The 15,754-nt window shown below is 42.1% G+C and overlaps 1 protein-coding gene across 22 annotated transcripts in view; it reads right to left on the reverse strand.

Moving 5' to 3' along the window:
- erfl1 (Ets2 repressor factor like 1) overlaps positions 1 to 15,754 on the reverse strand; it is a 112,972-nt gene that overhangs the window by 36,168 nt on the left and 61,050 nt on the right. For 15 of the 22 annotated variants that reach the window (XR_005208960.1, XR_005208966.1, XR_005208961.1 and 12 more), the window contains one exon: positions 10,684 to 10,837. The exons of 2 other annotated variants lie outside the window; for them this stretch is intronic. The gene's annotated coding sequence lies outside the window, so the exon portion shown is untranslated. Of the gene's footprint in view, positions 1 to 9,345; positions 9,954 to 10,683; positions 10,838 to 11,001; positions 11,249 to 15,754 lie in introns of those variants that run through there. 5 more of the 22 variants (XR_005208967.1, XR_005208965.1, XM_037786032.1 and 2 more) reach the window with 5 other exon arrangements.

Below are 15,754 nucleotides of genomic sequence, written 5' to 3' on the forward strand. Positions count from 1 at the left end.
AAAAAAGATGCAGTTTTTTTTAATGCAGTATAAATGTGTTATTTTTTGCGTATATTCTTAAATGGTGTGTTCTTTATGCTATGACAGTTTTCATAAAATTAAATTTAAAGAAACGCAATATATCACCTTGCTTACAGTATCGCAATATATTGAATTGTTACCCCTGTATCACGATACGTATCGTATCGCCAGATTCTTGCCTATACACGGCCCTATATAAAACCTTCTGTATATCTGCACCCACTTGACAGAGGAAAGAAGATGAATAAGGCTGCTGTGAAGAAGAAGTGAGCACTTAACTGGGACAAACACACACACAGAGCGGGAGAGGAGGCACAATTGGAGTTGGAGAAAGAGAGCACAGGAGCGAGAAGGCAATAGGGGGAGCACAGAGGAAGGAAGACAGAAAGAAATATTGACAAAGCCTAGATATACACATAAGTCACCCGACACGACCCGCCTGCTCCCTGTATTTTATAGAGCTGCTCTGCGCTGGCGGAACAGCGTGACAGGCCAGTTCCTTCAACGGAAAATATGGTCCCTCTCTACCCTCCCGCCTCTCGCTCCGCTATCACTCCTGTTTTCTGTCTATCCCACCTGATATCATTCTGTCACCTCTGCGCCGGGCTTCTTTTTTCCATCATCCCCCCTCTATTTCTTCTCTCCCCGTTCTCGCGTTTTTATTGGTGCTCTACATCCCGCCCGTCATGTTTCACTCCTCCGTTTCTATCCATCTTCGTGTCGCTCTCTTAATCCCCTCTCATTTGCTCTCCTCGGCCCTCATCCCTCCCGTTTCTCTTCCTGCTCTCCCGGAGCCGTTTCCGCGCGCTATCCCATTTCCACCTACTCCTCTCCGTTTCCCTCATTCTTCCTGATTCATTTCCTCTCTGCTATCCGTTCCATTCATCCCTCTCCCCCCTAATGGTGCATTGCCATCCCTCTCCACCTTAAGCTCGCCTATCTCCATCTTACACCTTTCCAACTATATTTCCTCTGACCTCCATGGCTTTCCTTTAGTTCATCTGTCACTCTGTCCTCCCTGTAAACTTTACCCATCCACTTCTTTAAATGGAATACTTTAGCTTGGCCTTTTCACTGTTGCCCTTTCCTTTCTTCCTCTAGCTTCTTTCTCTTTCCTTATAGACATCTTTTGTCTCTTCCCTCCTTGAAATAAGCATATGCATTTTCCACTATTTGGCTGTTTACACTGTTGTCTTACCCTGCAGCCCCTTCTCCCTCCCTCCTTTCTTTCTTCCTTTTCTTGTTCATTCCTTTCTTTTTTCTTTCTTTCCTCTCTTTCTCTTCTCTCCCTCTGCATTCCAGCCGGCCCTCCCTCTCTCATCCGCAGCCTGAGCACAGAGCCCCATGTGTCGGAATCAATTAGGGCTGAGAGCCGTCGCGGCCGCTCTTTCACGGAGGTAAATATTAAACTGCACCAAGCACCGAGGAGGAAGAGAGGGAGAGAGAGGAGGGGAGAGAGGGAGCCCTCCGTCCCTAATCCACCGCATCGATCAGGCGGGGATGAGGGTAATATATTATTTTGACAAGATACGATTCTCCGACGCGCACCGCTATCCCCGGCGATCGATTTCTTTTTTCTTTCCTTTTTTCTTCCCTTTTCTCCCCCTCAGCGAGTGGGGCAGAGTTTGTGTGTTACTGTGTGTGTGTGTGTGTGTGTGTGTCAGAGATAGGGTGCATGTGTGTGTGTGCATTTGTGTTTTGTTGTCGGGCGTCTTGGCGTGTGCATGTGCACCGGAGTGTGGATGGGTGACAATAGGAACAGCATTAGGAAATGTGGGGAAGAGATGAGGATGGTGCTGCTAGTAGGTCTGCGCTTTTACAAACAAGCTCCTGTCTAAACAGCTAAATCACACGCTCGCCCAAAGACGGATCGTTGAGAGAAGAATCTGAGAATCTTATTTTGTGGTTATTTTCTGGGGTATATGCGCGGCTCAGCAAGGCAGGACGTCAGGGTTACAGTTAGTCAAATAGGTAGAGCTGACCTATTGTAAAGTTAAGTGTCCTCCCCCGCATAGTCCCCTCTGCTCCTGTGCCTCCCCTCTATATCGCTTTGTAAACTGTGTCTAAATGCTAAATTCACAGATCAATTTTTTTTATTCAACCTCTCCCCCCATCAACCGCTCCCTCTGCCCCCTGCCTCTGTCCTCCTCAAACAGCTTCACATCTTGCTGTCCTCCAGTGATGGAGAGTGTCCTACCAGCCTTATGTATGTCTCTCTCTCTCTGTGTGTGTGGGTGGTGGTCCGCATGTCGGAGTCTTTGTGTGCAACTTATTCTCACCGCAGGTCATAGAAATAAGACAAAAAGATCAAGTTTTCACATGATAGATGTAGATTATTTTCAAACTACAAAATTGCTGTGATAGCTTGTGGGATATTTTTTACATAAACGTTGAATAAGTGAATTTGCAGTGTCAATCCCACTGAGGATCAACAGACAACTCCTTTAGCCGGTTTTAGCTCATTGTTTTGTTTCCTCAAACAAATCCTCATACAACGGTTTGTATATCTTATGAAAAATTATTCCTCATTTTTCGAGCGTTCTCCTACAAATGTCCAGCAACACCTGACGCATTTCTGCTCATTACATACATACAGTCTTTTAAAAGTAAACTTCCGTCTTCACAGGAAACAACTTGGTTAGGTTTAAGAAAAGGTTGACTTGGTTTCAATCGCTCCTCAGAGTTTGTCTTGTAAGGGAATCAGGGAATTAATTATGGACATAAACAAGTAAACAACGATGATCGGCAAATACATACACCTTTTATTTGAAAATAATAAAAAGTGCAACTTCAGGACCTGCTGATTCTGTTCTCAAGATACAAGGCAGTGCAATATTTAACACAAAATATAATAAACCAACTTCTATTCAAGTTAAATGAACAGTGATTTAACCTGCTGCTTCTGTCCTCATTTTCAATATAAACGGTAGAGTAATAATACAGTGATCAACCGCTTATAGTGATCAAACAGCTTGGGACAGAATCATTCCTATACAAACTCTGTTTAAATAATGCTTATAGTAATCAAGTTGTCCACCTACAGTGTTCATTTGTGGTCTTTTCATACATAAAAACATACGGAAAAACATTTTAAAATGTTAAACTATCGATTTTTGCGTTTCAAATCGATTTTATATCGATATACGTCTCCCGTGAAGGACAACTTGCTGAGTACCTATCGATGTAGTCTGATCGTAGGAATATAAATTGATACATCGATGTAGTAGATGAATCGTTACACCCCTACTATTTAATTAGGTTTAGGAAAAGATCGTTGTTTGGGTTAAAATAACTCCAGAAGTGGCGTAACTTAAGTATGGAAGTTACGTGACAAATAAATCAACGTTGACTTCTGATTTCACATGGGATAAGAACAGCAATCTCCTGGGCAAAAGTCTGATGTTTTTTGATACAACCCAACCTCCTACCTATGCAGCGTTTGTCGCTCTTTATACTTCCTGGTTCATGAATACGTGGATTACATACAAATTGATTTAGTGGGAAATATATACGAATTACAGTGCATTACTTTTCATAGGTATAGCTACGAATGGTGTATAAGCACAGCTTGAACAAAATAATGTGGCAAACATTTAATATGCTTGCATAAGGTGAATGTCTGCTACCTGGCTAGCATGAAACTGCAGAAAATCAAAGTAAAGCAGTAGCTAGAGAAGGAAGTTGGCAAATGCTACCAGTTTAGCTATAACTACTTGATAAGCTGTAAGTATATCCATCCCTATCACCAGACAAAGCAACGATATTTGATTCTGCAAAACCTCAGAATACGTTAAATGACAGCGTTTTCTTTTTTACGTCAAACGCCACTATTTTAAATGATTGCTCCCCACAATATCTGCGCGGCAACTACAGCATGATTTAGTTTAGTGAAAGATTTTGGTTACGGTGAATAAAAAAGCAAACATTAATTGCAGGTCTGTGACGTGATGCGAATGATGATGTTGTTATACACCAATCCACCACTCCTACAATCAGGTATCAGGCATTCTGTTCTGTGGGCTTGTTTTGGGTTGTTTTCTTGCCCCTAGTGGTCAGAAATTGCTGAATGCAGCTTTAAGTTTCGAACTCTGGGGTTAAGATCATTATGGTCAAGGTCAAGTTAAAGCAGGCGGTCCATACAGCCCGTATTTTTCAAATAAATCATACAAATAAAACAAAAATACAAATGAGCTCCTACAAATGTCCCATGAGAGCAGGCTTATGCACACAAGATATCGATACACACGAGTATCGGAATATTGTGTTGTGCGATATTGTATTGATTCTCCAAAGCAATGTATTGATCTTTAATTAACCTCTTAAAAATTGCCACTATTCGATCTTTCGGAGGTTGTAGCGGGCTCAGTTTTAATGCTAGAGTGAAGTTACTGGCATCATATGAAACTAGAAAACCTAGAAAACTATGTCATACTAGCTTGTCGTGGAGGATAAATAACGCTCCAAAGTTACACTAAATTTTGGCGAGGAAAAACTGGCATGGTGATATTCATAGGGGTCCCTTGACGTCTGACCTCAGGATATGTGAACGAAAATGGGTTCTATGGGTACCCATGAGTCTCCCCTTTACAGACATGCCCACTTTATGATAATCACATGTAGTTTGAGGCACAAAACATGCATTTTTTTTGTACGCAGTATTCTAAAATGATGTATTTCTGGTGTGTTCTTTATACTATGACAGTTTTCCTACAATTAGATTTAAAAATCGCAATATATCATCTTGCTTACAGTATCGCAATATATTGAATCATTACCCCTGCATCATGATACGTATCGTATCCCCAGATTCGTACAAATACACAGCCCTACTACATGCCAACGTATCCTCATGCAACAGTTCATATATCTTAGGAAAATTAATTTCTAAATTTTTTGGGGTTCTCCTACTGTACGAATGTCTGGCAACATGAGTGATCAGTGCGCCTGCGCAAGCCCCTGCAGTGCAGAACCTGTTATTTAGGCAACAAAACTATTTGGTTTGGTTCAGGAAAAGATCATGGCTTGGGTTAAAATAACTATCTTTGTTACTTAAAATAAATATGTTTGTTACATGACTCACAGAGGTGGTGTTAGTTAAGTACGTAAGTTGCCTAACAAAAGTAAGGTAAAATAAGTCAATGTTGACTTTTGGTTTCACACGGGAAATGAACAGCAGTCACCTGGGTAAAAGTCCTGTGTTTGTTTGACCCATCCATCCATCCCACCATCCTCCTTACATGGAGTTTGTTGCTCTTTATACTACGTCACCTGACTTCCTTAGCGGCGGCCCTGCGCGTCCTGGCTCTTGATTATGCGGGTTACATATGAATTACAGTACATTACTTTTAGTAGGCATAAGTACTAACAGTGAATGAGAACAGCCTGTACATTCAGACACGATCCCCCCGGCAGATAGCAGAAATACAACCCATAGGACATTGTGTTTTAAAACAGCGCACTAACTATCAAGGTTATACAGTCCCTATGAGTGTATCAAGAGTGTGCACAATTATATAAACTATTTCTATATCCAAGTGTGTGTCTGCACTCTGTACATATGTAAGTATGCATTCGTGTGTTTTGTGTGGACGACATATTTATGTTCCAACCTGTCCTTTTGAGTATTGTGGTGATACAAACAAGTCATGTCGAGGCTACATGCACACACACACACACACCGGTTTCCTCTCTCAGAAAGCTCTGTCCAAACAAGCACGACATCACCCGCTGGTGTCTCCTCCAGCTCACTCCGCTCGCTCTTACTCCTCGTCTCCCACTTTCTCTGTTTCTGCCTGCCGCGACTTAGTTTTCCTCTTTCTTTCTATCCACTCTTGCTTTTATTGTGCCATTTTCTGCCACTTTGGTCCAAGAAAGGGAGGCCGTAATGCAATCTCTCCCCCTCTCTGTCCCCTGCTGTGAGGGAGAGAAGCTTGGCCTGTGTGCTGGGCCGGGGAGAAGGGGGAGAGACGGGGTCAAGGTGAGCTCTAATACACTATTGATCCGCCCCAATTGAAAACCTGATGGAAATTTTACCCCCCTCCCCTCCCTTCCTCCTCATCCTTCCCCCGCACCCCTCTCTCTCTCTCTCTCTCTCTGTTTTTCTCCCCCCTCCTTTCGTCTACCGCCCCCTCTCCCTTCCTATCTCCCACTCTTCTCTTCCCTTATGTCTTTTTTCCTTTCCTGTGTGTATCCTCCCTGGTGTCTAGAGTCTTCCTCTTTTTCAGTGTCTATCGCCGTTCACTCCAATCTGTTTTCTCTCCCAGCTGAACGTCTCTTTCAACCGCTGACCACTTTCTCTCCCTTGCTATCTATCTCCGTGCTGGGCAACACTCTGCCTCCATGTCTTTTAAACCGTGCCTCTAATCATTTCCTGTCTTCTCTTCTCCTCCTTTTGGTCTCGCCATCTCCCCTCTTTCAAGCCCGCTCCTCTCTTTTTCCTTTAAATCCCTCGCTACCCCACCCCTCCCTGCTGTTTCTGTCCCTCTCACTCGTTTTGCCCTCATCCCCCTCTCTGAGTGTGCATCAGATGGTCCATTTCTCGCTAACCCAGTGCATATTGATCCCTATGGCAGTAGCATGCAGGGTGAGGGCTGTGAAGACCACTGCTACAGTGTATTAAACGCCACAAACGCTTTGGACGTGGGGCCTGAGACACGCCTCCCCGGCAGGGCCCTGTCAATAGCTGCTCCCTCCTGTCAACAGCAGCCAAATGGCCTCTCAATCTGGGACTTGTGATGGGCTACAGATTGGTACACAGAAACTGCAATGGATGCGCCCCAGAAAAATAGACAGAATCTTGATGGGAGAAAAGCCAGGATATAATGGTGAGTTGCTTTAAAAAAAAAAAAACAGATGTATTCAGCATCAATGTAAGTGACTGAAATCATGTAAAATCATTTCCAATCAGATGCCTAAAATGTCGCACAACAAAATCTACGACCTCAGCTTTCAATTTGCTCCATTCTTTGCCTTAACGGGCTTCATAATAACACACTCTTGTCCTGCAGTTATGTGGAACGGCAATTACGGACGTGGTCGAGTGCGCTATACACTGTTGAAGCACATCAAACAAAAGAGGCACAAACACTGGGAAGGCCAGAACAATGGAGATGGCAGCAACAGAAGTAAACCTTTCACGGCTACCCATTACTTTCCCACTTAACAAGACAGACCACAACCTCTCCCTCTCTCTGACTCTATGCAGAGTTGGCTGGCTATCACCGCGCAGCTTGAGTGGGAGATAAATGGAGGGAGTGCGCGTATGTGTGCGTTTGATTTATGTACTGTTGTGTACGTGTCAGACGGCCGAGCTATCAGGACCACCATCTCCCAATAGACACAGAAATGCTACAGCGGTGGAGGGACCCCTCTGTCGACCCCGAGACCTCTGATACACATCTGGAACAACAGAGTACACCGAGCGGGGATTGGAGGGGTTTGTTGGAATAGGAGGAGGATGAGGAGGAGGAGGAGGGGAGCTACCTTCACTGCTTCTGTGCTTTTTTCATTTTCATTCAAAGGAGATTCGTCTCCACTTTGTCCCTCACTCTCTCTGCCCTTCTCTGGTTCAATGTTGACGAGAGGGAAACGGCCTTTGTGCTCTCACCTCAAACTCAACTTCACAACTTCTTCTGTCCGCTCTCGGAGGAATAATCTCACAGGTAGCAACACGCAGACTGGAGGTCCTGGTTGGTTGCTTTCACATTAAGCTTCTCTTAACAGTGTCAGGAGTTACTTCTGTGTGATCCTGATCTCCCGGGAAATGTCTGTTATTCAAAGGGATGCCAGTGTGTAGGAAAAAAGCACGACCAAAACCTTTTAAACAAATATATATCACCTCTCACCCCTAACTCCTGTTTGACCTGCAACAGTTTTTACATGTAGGTTGATCTATTTTTAAGTCTTGTGCATGTAGTAAAACATCACAACTGTGTAACTGCGTCTCACAGTTTGAAATGTGTCTCCATGTTTTCTGCATTGCTTCTAAATTGTCCACTAACCAGCATTCAGAGTTCAGACACCTTGTTTTATTTTCCCACTTTTCTCTTTCAATCACTCTTTCCTTCTCTCCCTCGCTGTCTCCTCTCTTTCTCTACCCTCCACCCCCTCTCTTCAGCCTCTCCATCTATTTCTTTCTCTCTAGGAAGGAATCAGTCTCACCTTAATTGCTCTTAAATCGGATTAATGACTGACCGGGGACAACTTGACTTAATCTCTCTTCTAGTAAATCTCTTCCTCTCCCCTCTTCTCGTACATCACTCTTAAACATTTTATCCTCTCTTGCTCCCTTTATCTCGTGTCCTCGGTCCTTTCTCTCCCTGCTTGCTCTCTTTCACTTCATTCTTCCTCCAGTTCATCTCCCTCCTTCTCTCTCTCCATCACTCTCCCTGGGAGTCAATCATTCTTTCATCTTTTTTGGACGCACTCTGTCATGCTTCAGCTCTGCTCGTCATCCGGGTCCCTTCATCATTTTCCCCCCTCTTCTTTTCGCACTCTTTCGACAACTTTCTATCATCCTCTAACTTCATCATCCTGAGATTTTGCCAAAACCTCTTTGACTTGGCTGTCACTCTGTCTCTCCATTCTCCACTTCGTCTCTCTCTCTCTCTCTCTCTCTACAAGGTTGGCCAGTCGCAGGGTGTTGTGTATGTGTTAGCGGTGCACGTCGATGTGGTCCTGTCATTGCCTCCTAAGTGCTTTGGCAATACTAGGGATCTGCTGTCATGCCAGTGCAACTAATCTCAATCGAATTACACTGAACTTGTATTGAGATGGAGATAAAGGACATGAGCGTCTGTCTGTGTGATTGCTCAAGCAGCTCCCAAAGCACACGGACGTGAAGTGCACACCAGCATTCAAGAAATCAGTTTTGGTTGACATGAATGACACCATTTTGATCATTAACCTAAATGAGATTAATGCCAATAAAACCACAGCAACAAATAAAAAGTGCATTACAGTTCAATACAAAACAACTGCCACCATGTCACACTGGGGTGATCCTTGTTCAAGGTATAAGGGCAAAGAAATTGTGCCACCTTCCAAACCCCTGCAGTTCAAAAAAACGGAGAGAAAAAAGAGGCCAGCCTTGTGGACAAAAGCTCATTTTCCTCTTGGTTGCACACTGCTGCGGGCGGGCTAACATGCCACAGGAGAATTCAACCACTCATACACCTTTGTTTTCCTCAGGTTTTTCTCAACTTTACACACAGCAGCAGAGCCATAACTGAGAGCGAACCAGGATTTCTATGTCAACCCAGAAGGCACGTGCATGTGCATGGCTTGTCGAGCCCGAGGCGAATTCGATGATCTGAGAGCCACGAAGTCGTCCCCCTTTTTTTTTATTGTGACAGTGAAAAGGAGAATCTGTCATTTCCAAATGCGGGCACATTTGTTCACCTTCCAGTTTCGCTTTGAGCCACTTCCACGTCTCCTTCTTTCTCGCGTTCCTCTCTACTCGCCAACTCCTTCAAAGCCCCCCCTCCACCTCCAAACCTCTTTGCATGCCCATCTGCTTCACAGCGCTCCTGTATCTGTCCCCTCGCGCTCTCTCTCTCTCACACTGCAGTCAGGATTAAGCATTTATCTCGGTGGTCCTCCTTTCGGCCCTAAACGCCCGTGAGGATGATAAGAGTCGCTGGGATTTGTCAAATTGTGCGCCATTGATTAACTGACCTTTCACGCCTGCAAGTCTCTCAGCCACTCCACTAACTGCCGACAGGCTAGATAGAGAGATAGATGGATACATCTGGCTGTTATTATTGTGTACAAGTTTGTAGTTACCAGGTGTGGCAGCGAGAGACGACACGGGTGTGAGGGCCACGGGAGAGAGGGAGGGGGGAGCAGGACAAGAGGCTTGGAGATGCTGAGAAAGATACAGAGGAGTCCTTCAGTTGCCCTATAGGCTTGGGGTGTAACAGGTAGAAGTGTGTCTGCAACCAAAAAGTAATATGTGTTGAATAATGAATAATGAAACACAAATTTTAAGGTGCGCCAAGGGGCTAATATCAGACAGGAAGGATTAGGAGGGAGCAGAGGAGCCGGAGGAAGCGTTCAGACGTTTGGGTGGCTGGAGGAGCATCTTGCATGTGATCGTAATGGCCAAGGGCTATCGCATGGTGCATTGGACACCTTTGATTATTCACAGACAGGTCTGTGCTGCTTCACCGCACACTCCGACACATTTTCAAAAGCAAGAAAGAAAGAGGTGTTTCAAAAACAAACAAAAACCTGAATCCAAAGCTGATCAAAGTGGTCTGACCAAGAAAATTTTGCAATGTTCAAAACCCAAAACTATTATGTAACAATCAAAATGTCTTTGTTCATAATCTGTCTGTGGGAGTCTGCAAGATTTCATATTGTGCAGTAATATACATTAAAATTATATATATATAGTATATAATTACTATTCCATTTGCAAGTATCATGATTTGTATCTCCACATGGACACACTGTGGTTCCATTTTAAATCAAAACACTCCTCCCATGGAAAAAAACATCTTGACCTTAAGTGACTTCACTTCCTATAGTTTGAAAATATGCGTTTTTTGTGTGCAATTAATGAGCGTGTTTTTTTTTTTAAAAGACAAAATGAATACAGGTGTAAAAGAAAAAGCAGCTAGGAAAGCAAAAGGGAGACTTATTAGGAGGAAGTTCACCCACCTGGACCTCCGCGTCGCCCCGCCTCAGAGATGCACCTGAGGCCGAAGCCCGACCACCGTCTCTCGGACCGGACTGGAGTTTGATCGCCGCTGCGCTGGTTGTTCCGACCCGAGGATGGAGGAAAGTGCCGCTGTCGCACTGCACGAAGGCGTCACTAAAAAAAAACAAAAAACACAACAGATAGTAAATTAAATTCTCATTATAGGACACACAAAAAGACGAGTGTGTGTGGCCGCTGAGTGGAGCCGATCCTGGGGCTGGAGTTGTGTTGTTTCTCCCGCAGGACCACTGCTGCCACATCGACCACAGATCAATCACCTTATTTACTCTTTACTGTCATACAGTAACGGAGACGGCGACAGGGAGGAAGAGAGAACAGCATGAGGAAAAATCACTATATAGAATAAACCCTATAATGACTTGAAATTGTGCGCACTTATTTGTAAATGTTGTTTGCACACCGGCAATATTTGCACTATCTGTTTATATCATGTTTATTTTTGTTTATAGCTTATTTTGTATATTGTATATTGGTAGAAATTCGATTTTTTTATTCTTATTTTATTCAAACGTTTTTTATCTATTCTTTTGTTATTATACTGTTTGACGTGCACCAACAACACCAAAGCAAATTCCTAGTGTAGAATCAGAATCAGAATCAGAATCAGAATCAGAATCAGAATCGTGTTTATTCTGATTCTAATTCTGATTCTGATTCTGGAATGACTTTATCGCACTTCGTTGTGTTTTCATTCGTCGAGTTTGATGTCTCTAAAAATATTCCAACAAAATCCCCAGAGTGACTTTTAATTTTGCTGTATTATATTGAAGCCTTGTGATAATGTATATATGAGGTATTATAGGTGTTTTTACACGCATAGGATCCAGAGAGGCCCTGAACGCAGCACAGCAGCAGCAGCGAGAGGCTCCGCTGTCTTGTTATCGATATGTGAGAAGCTGGCTGGAAAAGGATATTGACCGCACTAACTAGCCGCACTTTGATCATACGAAATTGCTTTCCAGATGACAACACATTAAGGATGAGAGCATTTTTAAAAAATCAAAACCCGCCTCTTTGCGCTCAGTCAGAAGTTTCTTTTTTCCGAGTGAGATGGAGATGAGGAGAGGTGAGAGCCTCCATAAGTCGACTGCCTTGATGAATAAAAGAAAACCGATAGTCCATTTCCAAAAAGCGGAGAGGAAAGAAAAAACAAAATAAAGAGAATATATTAGGAGGGGAGGTTACATCCAAAATATTAATTCCTCACCAAAAGACTCGAAAAGTACGTTTGATTTCAAAGCATTTATTGGATCTAAAAAAAACTCAGGTTAACTCTAAAAAAAATATATGAATTTAATGTAAAATAATAATTCTAACAATTCTTAAAAAATAAAGCAAAAGAATGGATACACGGATAAAAAAGAAACAGCAATATCTACATTGTATTTTATTATATTTGGAAGTGACGGCGAGTGAATAACAAGTGAATTACGAGAAGAAAACAGCAGTAAATTAGTTAAGTATTTTTTAATTCTTAACGATTAAATCAAACTCATTAATACGAGCAAATTAAATCATAAAACGATTATGGAAATAATCATAATAAAGTAAAGTAAAAAAAAAGTGGAGTTTAAAGTTCAAACCAGGATGCCTTCAGAAATCAACTCTTGAGTGCAGATTATTTGTTCGATATAATAATAATAATAATAATAATAATAATAATAATAATAATAATAATGATAATAATAATAATAATAATTATAAGAAGAAGAATGATAATAATAATAATAATAATTATAATAAAAGGATTATTTTGAAACGAAAATAAATGTATTAAATTATTAAATTAAATATGTCCTCCTTGTTAGCAAGTCTATTATTATTATCAGTTATTATTATCAGTTATTATTATTATTATTATTATTATTATTATTATTACTGTAAATAAGTGGAGCAGAGCTGTGCTATCAGTGTCTGGAGAGATATTTCTAATATGTGGCTGCACACTGTGTGTGTGGTAAATAGCAGCTGATATTATAACAGATGTAATTGGAGGGTTAACGAGTTCAAAGCAGCCGAGCAGAGGTGAAGGATGAAGGAGGAGTAGGGTGAGTGACGTGGGGAGAAATTTCCCCCAAATGCCATTTAATGTCGGAAATATTTCCACCGTGTATTGACAGCACAGAGACGGATGAGTCGGCCGGCGAGAAACCGGCACAAAAACCCGGGAAGTAATCCAATTAAACCGGCTGAAACTGAGCTCAGAGAGACTGAGACTGAAGAGGAGAGGAGAGAAGAGGTTCAACATGTTGGACTGAAACTTCACACACAGGAAACACAGACAGAACTGGTTCAGGCTGAAGCAGACAGTGAAAATGTTTGATTGTAAAGTTACAAAAATACACTTTTAATGATGCCTGAAAAAAAAGCAATAAACCAGAAAACAAATATTATTATTATTATTTAAAACAAATACATTACGAATCGATAGAAGACATATTGTTAATTAATATATAATATTATGTTATTATTATTATTATTATTATGTGTTTTGGTAAATGTATTTGCTGTGAATTCAACAAATGAACCTAAAGCTTTCTTCACTTCTAAACCTTGTTTTTCTGGCAGTAAAACTTTGTTGAGGCAGCAGGCTATAGTGTTGTGTAAAAGTTAGATGTGAATAATTGATGCCAGAAAAACAACATTGGTCGGGGTTAGGGTGGATCCATTGATCGATCTCTTAATCTGCAATAGTTACATGCATGTATTGATTTACAAACACTGTTTATCTGGAAATATACTGGCACAAATAATTGATGGAGTACACCCACGGCGCGCATAAATATGCATCAAAGTTGTGAGGAGGGTAAACACCTAAAAAGGAAAAAAAAAAAAAAAAAATCTGAGGAGCGACCAGCGAATCCACATAAAGATTATTCCAAATATTTTTTTTCAAGTTTTGGCTCCGCGCTGTATCGATGCGAGCACTTCTGAAACTAACTCCCATGCGAGTCTGAGAACACACAAACAAATCATCATCTGCTTCACCCCCGTTATACAGTAAACTTGGGCTTTTTCCTTTGGTGAACACATTGGCGGACGGTCACAGAGAGTCTAAGAGTTGGAGCTGCTTGCTTGATTTTTTTTTCTTAGGAGGTGAGGAGGGAAATGTGGTTTTGTGTAGAAGTGGGAATAAAAACTTGAAAAATAAATGCTATGGAGTTCTGCTGAAAACTCACTCTGCAAGGAGGCAGGAGGGTGAACTTGAGATTTCCAACTTTAAGTTAACAAAAACATGTGTTTGTTTTAGTTTCTCATTGATTCATTGTTAATTAATTAAAAATAAAGATATTTTACAAAACAAATATTAGCACGTGCAATTACATCCCAAATCTGTGGACATGGAGCAAAAGCAAAATAAATTAAAAATCACACACACACACACACACACACACACACAAACACACGGAGGAAGGATGCAGAAAAAGGGACTACTTTTTTTGTAAAATGTTTGTTTTGCAATTACTGATATAAGTGCCCCTTATATTGATGTGATAAAATAATTTTACATTTTCCCATAAAAAAGTTCACATAAGTTGTATGTCACTGCAACAATGTGACAATTCATGCAAGAAAACCAGGATGCTGCGCAAGAATCTCACCTTGAAAAGCAATTAAAACAAAAATATGAATTTCAATCAGAAGTGGAGGATTATGATTATAGGGCGCGCACACACACACACGCAAACACACATTTATCAAGGTAGCCTAAATTAAACGGGGTCACACACACACACACACGCACACACACACACACCGACCAGAGAGAGAGAGAGAGAGAGAGAGAGAGAGAGAGATGCACCGGCTGAGGTCTCGTGCAGCTCTCCGTGTGTGAGTGGCTGTTTAATTGACTGATTGATAGGGCGGTGTGTGTGTGTGTGTGTGTGTGTGTGTGTGTGTGTGTGTGTGTGTGTGTGGAGGTGAGGGCTGGCCGCCTTAACAAATAGAGACACTTAGAGGCTAATCCGGGCCAACGCCGACAGCTGAACGCATCAAAGTGCTCCAGAGAAGCAGACACTTCCACAACTGCACATGCACGCACAAAACCAAGATATTTATTTCCCCTCTCCTGCTGTGTGAGTGTGTGTGTGTGTGTGTGTGCATGCACAAGACTTAAACTTGCACAAAGTTTCCGAACCGGAGACTATAAAAGGAAATCCAAGCTTCCCAAATAATAGCAGCTGCGTAAATTACGCACGGGTCAACTTTTTTGGTTATCCCCAAACTGACAGTAAATACAGGCCAAAACAATTGTTCTAGTAATAGATCAAAATAAACAATAATATCGCCAGCACAATTCAATCATATTTTAAAACACACTATAATGCACAAATCCATCCTTCCACATTTTAAACACACTATAGTGCACAAGAAGCCAACTTTTTTTCCCTCGAGAAAAATAAACAAAAAAATCACCCTTAAAAATAAATATTATATGTCATCAAATAATGTACAAAGCGGATACAACATACCTCCGTTTTTTTTTATATTTTCAGGAAGTGTTGTTAAAGCTCTGAAGCGGCTGAAGTGCGACCAGTCTATCCACAAGCATTCACTCCGACCGGAGAGGAGAGGCAGAGCTACTACCAACCTGAACCCAGGGAGGAGAGCAGAGGGAGGGAGGGAGAGGGAGGAGGAGGAGGAGGAGGAGGGAGGAAGAGGAGGGAGGAGAGGAAGTGTGTGTCTCATTCTCTCTCTCTCTCTCTCTCTCTCTCTGACTCTCTCTCTTTCTCTCTCTCTCTCTCTCCCTCAGTGTGTGTGTGTAAGTAGTTAATTAGTAAATCCCCATTCGCTGTGCCTCAGGTCGGTTTGTTTTCCCCGGTCGACAAGCCGAGAGGAAAGAGAATTTGAAGTAGGATTCGACCCGTTTCCGCTCCTGTGTCTCATATATGAGGTTTGGGTGTGTGTGTGTGTGTGAGAGTGTAATGGTGTGTGTTTTACCTTTTAGGGCTCTCTGAGAGGAGCACCTCTCTCCATCTCCCCTCCTGGCCACCAAGAGGTCACCAACAT

The sequence above is a fragment of the Sebastes umbrosus genome, chromosome 11 (assembly GCF_015220745.1).
Source record: "Sebastes umbrosus isolate fSebUmb1 chromosome 11, fSebUmb1.pri, whole genome shotgun sequence".
Lineage (NCBI taxonomy): Eukaryota > Metazoa > Chordata > Actinopteri > Perciformes > Sebastidae > Sebastes > Sebastes umbrosus.